Here is a 7244-nt window from a genome sequence, read left to right as displayed (position 1 = left end):
GTTGCAGTGTAGTGAGCCTTTTTAAGCAGTCCAGCGAAACCCAACTGTCCTCTGGCCTCTTCCGAGAATAAGAGTTGCAGAGAAAATGGGGGCGAGGTGAGCTGTAAATGTTAAAAAAAAAAAAAAAAAAGGCGCATATTTATTCCTTAGGATCGTCAGCAGTAGGCACTATTTAAAACTCTTGGATAATTCGATCTTAATTATATGGTACGCAGAGGCACTAATAAGTTTACAAATCTGCCAGCAACACTAAACACATATGTCTTAGAAAATGCTACCCTTTTCCTTGCTTATTGTAGGACCAGGAACTTGGGTAATTGTGAGCAATTAAGAGGGAGTGACGAAACGGTGATTCAGAGGACTCCTCCAGCAACAAAGATGCCAGGGGAGCAGTCTGCTGGGTGGGCAGAAGATCTAGGGGCTGGGGAAGCAGCCTGGAGCCCAGAACTTTGGGCTGATTCATCACAGCTGAATGTGTTCCAGAAAGGTATGCCAGGAGAGCCATATAATGTCTCTTTCTTACCTCACATGGATACCAAGAGGCACAGTGATGCTCTGAGAAGAAAAACGCCATGTAGCAAACATAAGCTTTCACTCCCAGCGGCTCATGCTGTGGTGGAGTAGAAATGGCGTGGGCCTTGGGACCCAATGTGTGCAGGACTCCAAACTTGGGTCTGTCACTCAGCAGCCAAATGCCACTGTGGAAGTGACCATGGGTGTCCTCAGCTACTTCATTGTAGAAAGGGAAATAACTCATGGAAGTCGTGTCATAAGTAATTGACATAGCACATGTACAACCTCAAGGAGATGTGCTGGCACATAGTAGGTGTGTAATTAATATTTATTCATCTCCTTCCCTGCCTCCTTTCTTCAGAGGAGGATAAAACGCTTTTAGTAAGGTCATCTATGATCCCCACATTTCCTGGCCCGTAGAAGGTGCTTCATCAAAATTGGCTCAAAGAAGGAACAAATTATTAGTCGATACTCTTTCCTGCTAAATCAAGAAACTAAAGTACAGAGAGGCTAAGTAACTTGGCAAAAACACATGGTTAGTAGCTGGTAAACTGGTCTTTAGTCACAACAGGGGGTCCAAACTCAGCAGAGCCAAATTCAATATGATGGAACTAAACTATAGTATGGGGCTCTGTCACTTGATCTTTATTCTGAAGTTGCAATATTTTACAAGAATGTTTATTTCAAAGAGGATAAGAAGAAATACCCCAAATGCTAAAGGAGTGTGAATGCCTCAATGGCTTCTTTGGATAAAAGAAACTTTGATTCTGTGGTATACGTGTTTATGCAGATTAAGTTGATGTTTGATTACAAACTCCAAGGTAGAAGGAAAATAAATATGTTCATGAAGACTAGAAATTCCAAAAGGGAAGAAGAGAAAAAAATTAGTAATGAATACTCTGATGGTTGCTGTCTAGGAGAGTCTAGATCAAGCATGCAAACTCGAGGCTCGCCGGCTGCATGCTTGGTTTAGATAGATTTCACTATGGCATCTCTGTGCTCAGAGGCTGGCAGTGGGGACCTCCCCATTTCCCCAGATCCACACCCCCAAACACAGCACACTCTACTCTCCTATTCAGTCTGAATCCACCATGTTTGCTGGCCTCATCTCTCCTGCCTTCCCTGCCTGCTCCCTCGCCTAAGCCACATAGCAGAAGGTTACAGTGGCCTGAACACCTTCTGAGCTATCTTGCCTAAGGCCTCTGCACCCTCCCCTTCTTTACACGTTCAGGAATAATAATCGATCTTGAAAAGCCAATTGAAATGGATAAATCCCCTCTAAGTCCTTTCCTTGGCAATCCCAAAGGACTTAGTAGTTTTTTTTGTTCCATTCATCAAAACCTGCCTTTTATTTATTTTTTTTTAATTTATTTTTTTTAAATATATTTTTTATTGATTAAGATATTACATATGTGTCCTTTTCCCCACGTTACCCTGTTACCCCCCCCCCCCCCCCCGCTCATGCCCTCACCCCCCCGTTGTCTGTGTCCATTGGTTAGGCCTATATGCTTGCATATAAGTCCTTTGGTTGATCTCTCCCCCTTACCCCCACCCTCCCCTACCTTCCCTCCAAGGCCTGACAGTCCAATCAATGCCTCTCCGTCTCTGGATCAGTCCTTGTTCATCAGTTTATGTTGTTCATTATATTCCACAAATGAGTGAGATCATGTGGTATTTATCCGCTCTCCAGTTCCATCCATGCTGTGGCAAATGGTAAGAGTTCCTTTTTCTTCTTCCTCTTCTTAAAGAATACCTTTCAGCATTTCATATAATGCTGGTTTGGTGGTGATGAACTCCTTTAGCTTTTTCTTATCCATGAAGCTCTTTATCTGACCTTCTATTCTGAATGATAGCTTTGCTGGATAAAGTAATCTTGGTTGTAGGTTCTTGCTATTCATCATTTTGAATATTTCTTGCCACTCCCTTCTGGCCTGCCTGGTTTCTGTTGAGAAATCAGCTGACAGTCATATGGGTACTCCCTTGTAGGTAACTGCCTGTCTTTCTCTTGCTGCTTTTAAGATTCTCTCTTTGTCTTTTGCTCTTGGCATTTTAATTATGATGTGTCTTGGTGTGGTCCTCTTTGGATTCCTTTTGTTTGGGGTTCTCTGCGCTTCCTGGACTTGTAAGTCTATTTCTTTGACCAGGTAGGGGAAGTTTTCTGTCATTATTTCTTCAAATAGGTTTTCAATATCTTGCCCTCTCTCTTCTTCTGGTACCCCTATAATTCTGATGTTGGTACGTTTGAAGTTGTCCCAGAGGCTCCTTACACTATCTTCATATTTTTGGAATCTTTTTTCTTTTTTCTTTTTTGGTTGGGTATTTTTTTGTTTCTTTGTATTTCAAATCTTTGACTTGATTCTTGGGGTCCTCTTGTCTGCTGTTGGATCTCTGTATATTATTCTTTATTTCAGTCAGTGTATGCTTAATTTCTAGTTGGTCCTTTTTCATGTCCTCGAGGGTCTCACTAGACTTATTGAGGGTCTCACTAAATTTATCGGTGGTTTCCATAAAATTCTTGAAAAGCCTTATAAACGTGGCCTTGAACTCTATATCCAGTCGTTTGCTTTCCTCCATTTCTGTCATTTGTGACCTGTTTGTCTCCGCATTTTGGCTGCTTCCCTGTGTTGATAGGGTGGCTTTGTGTGCTAGGTGTCCTGTAGGGTCCAGTGGCTCAGCCTCCCCAGTTACCTGAGGTGGACACTCTTGGTGCACCCCCTTGTGGGCTTTGTGCACAGTCTTGTTGTAGTTATGCCTTGATTGTTGTAGGATCACTGGGAGGAATTGACCTCCAGGCCAATTGGCAGTGAGAATCAGCTGTGTCTGCAGTGGGAGAGCTGTGCTGAAGACACCCTTCTGGGGCAAGACTTGCTTCAGTGGGGCTTTGGTGCTCACTGAGACTGCACCCTGAGTGTGTCCCTTATGGATCTGAGCAGTTGTAATCTGGATGGTCCCCCTCTGACCACTGGGTACAGTGGCTCTTGGATCTAAGGAGGTGCTAATTTAGCCTCTGCCTGAGGTTACACAGCAGGAGCTACGAAGAGAACTGTAGATTCCCCTTCCTTTTTTGGAGTTTGGAGGTGCCCTGATGAGGCCCAGCTGTGAAGCAATGCAAGCTGCTGTGGGGCCTTGGGCCTCCTCTTGGAAGTTCTGGGTCTGTCTAGCCCAGCTGCCATTTGTTAGGTAATTTTCAGGTTGCAAAGGGCCAGGGCATTCATATGCAAAAGCCTCTGCTGCAGCCTGGGTGGGGCGGGGTCTCAGGGAATCAAAGGGCGGAGCAAGCAGCTATGGCGGATCCTCAGCCCTGCCCTAAGGAGTCGAGCATCTCAGTTTCCCGGTAATTGCTGCAAGCACCTCTGAGGGAAAGCCGCCCTCAAGTTTGCCCACTGCCAGACAGTCCAGTTTCTCCCCGTATGAGTCCTGGGTCTCCAGAGACTTCCCGGAACCGGGGGTTCAGAGCAGTTGGGAGCTTATGACTCCCTCCCGATTCAAAAAGACAGCCGCGTCCTCAGGTGCCAGCCCCTTTCTGCGCGCAAGAGCCTCTGTACCTCTGCACTTTACTTCCGCAGCTCCTCTGGCTCTCAGCGTGCTTTTCTTTCCTTCTAGTTGTAGAATTTCCACTCAGCCAGCCTTCCTGTAGTTCTGGATGATGTCTGTTTTGTGTTTTTGATGTATTTTTCAGTTGTTGTGGGAGGCAGCAATTTCCCGGTGTTTATGCCGCCACCTTAGTTTCCCCCTCAAAACCTGCCTTTTATTAAAATGACATTTATTTGTAAATGTGTCTGACTTTCCCTCTGAAACTGTAAACACCCTCTTGGTCCCTTACATACTGCACCCTGCACATAGTAAGCGCTCAAAGAATGCTAATTGAGGGAAAACAATTTAAATGTCCTCAAATAGAGGCCCTGATGAGTTGGGTATGGTCCAGGCATGCAGTGGGTTTTATGCAACCATTACAAATGTGATATGTGTATTTAAAGATACAGAAGCATAGCTATTGACATTTACATTTCTACCGCCTTGGCATGACTACAGCCACTCATGGAACATTCCACCTGCTTTCAGGCATCTCCCTGTCCCCTTGCAGTGAGTTAGGTGGAGGCATGTGTGTGCGTATATAGCCAATGGAATGTGAGCACAAGTGTCCATTAGTAAATACATTTATTCTACTAAAGCAATGAAAAGTCCATGCATGATCCTCCAGGCTTTCTTCTTCCACCCTGGAGACCAAGATGGCCATGGAGTCCAGATGGTATAGCTATCAAATGACAGTGCCTCCAACTGGATGCCCAAGTGACCACATGGAGCAGAGTTATAATAAATATGTTTGCAAAGTGAGAACTAAACCTTCGTGATGTTAAGCCACTGGCATTTTGGTGAGTGACACACAAAATAAGGATGTTAATACTTCTTTTACAGGTTATTGTGACAATGACATGGCATTATAGTAACTAGCATGGTGCTTGGCATATATAGGCACTTGCTAAATGATAGTTCCTGTCTCCCTGTCTATTCTCCCATGTGGTGAACTTCAAACTGTCCATTAGTAAATACAGTTATTTAGCAGAGTAGATGTTGTGATGGAGGATTTAGAAAAAATTCCAGACCGTGTCCTGTTGCACTTGCTTAAAGTCCCAGATGAGTTGTCATGGAGGAAACTGAGAGGACCAGCGGGAAGGCTCTGGACCTCCAGCAGGGATGCAGGAATGGGCGCCTAAGGGTGCCCCAAGTTTAATGGCTTGCCTTCTGTTTTATTTGCCCTTTCTTATCTAATGGAAACAATTAATTCTTGCCTGAGTGGGGCAAGAGGTCGAGGGAGACAGAGGAATTCCTGGACGGTCTCCGTAGTGCCTATGGCAGAGAGCTAGAGGGCTGGGTGTGGGGATGAAGGTTGTGAAAAGGGGTGAGTCGTAGGAGGCTCACCAGAGAAAGAGAAGTGTCACGTTTAATCCCATTTGTCCTATGGGAGTTTTCCAAAGCCAGACAAAGGACATCGTATCTAATGCCCGGTCTCACACACAGGCGTCCAGGACAGTTTTTGTGTTCTTTTTAAACTCTGCACACACTTGGCTGCACAGATTTGAAGAAGGACAAAGGTTGTTTTAATGGTGTTAATGGGGGGTGATGGGCGAATCATAATCTTTTAACCAAAATGGTTCAGTCATTTGTGTCAGCTATTGAAAGCAAAGACTCTTTGGTAGGTATAGAAAGAAAGGAGAAAAGGATTTGAAATTGCTTGCCACCCACCTCCTCCACAGGAGTGCTGAGTGCATTAATGAGGAATGTCTCAGCACTGTGAACGCCCTGGAAAGAAGTTGCTTTGCCAGTTCCAAATATTATTGTGACTTGCTTAGGCAGAGCTGAGGGAAAGATGGGGGTGGGAGGCTGGCTACTGCATGCAGTGTTTTTCTTTTGGGCACCCAGGTTGTTCCAGAAGCAGAACTACTGCTGAGAACGACCCCAAAGAGAAAGGAGCACATATTCTGGGTTCTTATTCCCACAATGTGCTTGCCTTTCTGGGAGACCCTGGTCTACGTTTGGTGCCTTGCTGTGGCTTCAAGTGGTTTCTGCTGCTGACTCTTAAACTTAGTTTTGAAAGGACACATAGAGAACTGCAAATAACGTGAAGCTTGTTGGAAACATGGAGCTAAATAAATACCATTAGAATAATAATGTAATGAAGGTAGAACGTAAACATTTTGTATCATCTTCTTTGCAAAAGAGCTTAACATGCTTCCAAGAAAGGCTTTTGTTGGTATAGAGATGTGTGTTGAACTACTGAAATGAATTTGGGTGGCAGATAATAGTGACAGTGATAGCGACTGTCTTGTATTTGTAAAGGTTAGAACTTACAAAGCACATTCCATGTGCTCTATCTTCTGTGATCCTACAGCACTGAATTCAGGTAAGCAGGTGAATGTTACTGTGATTATCTCCATTTCATAGATAGAAACATTGAGCCTCCCCAAAGGGAAAACTCTGAGAAAAATAGCTAGTAATTGTTCCAACAAACACACACAAAAAGAAACATACCCCCCTCAAAAGCAAAATAACCAAGGAAAATAACAAAGATGCCTACTCAATAATTTTTTTAAAATGTTAGAAGTGGTGAAGAAAAGCTTTACAGAGATTTCAGCAGTGATTTTTTTTTAAATATATTTCATTGATTTTTTACAGAGAGGAAGGGAGAGAGACAGAGAGTTAGAAACATCGATGAGAGAGAAACATCGATCAGCTGCCTCCTGCACATCTCCCACTGGGGACGTGCCCGCAACCCAGGTACATGCCCTTGACCGGAATCGAACCTGGGACCCTTCAGTCCGCAGGCGGACTACGCTCTATCCACTGAGCCAAACCGGTCTCGGCTCAGCAGTGATTTTTAAACAAATTTTGCTTTTTGCTTAAGGAAACTGTGGTATAATTTGGTGGAAGAGAGGGGAAACCAGCCTGGAAGAACAGAATATGGAGAGTTGTAGAGGCTGGAGGGAACATAGTATTTTGCTCATCTGAAGATACAATGAATGCAAGAGAAGGCTCTTATAGTAGAAAACCTCAGAGCCAATGATTAAATTTGACTCAAGAAGCAATTAGAAGCCTGAACAAGTTTGAGAAGGTGTGTGACAGAAACAAAACACTTGAGAGAGATATACCAAATATACCAAGCCTTGAAAAGGGGGGAAGTGGGTATACAATTGGGAGGCATTTTGGAGGGAGAATGAACTCCAAGACAGAAA

The sequence above is a fragment of the Myotis daubentonii genome, chromosome 5, assembly GCF_963259705.1.
Source record: "Myotis daubentonii chromosome 5, mMyoDau2.1, whole genome shotgun sequence".
In the NCBI taxonomy this organism is placed as follows: Eukaryota; Metazoa; Chordata; class Mammalia; order Chiroptera; family Vespertilionidae; genus Myotis; species Myotis daubentonii.
Note: the sequence above shows the minus strand (reverse complement) of the source record.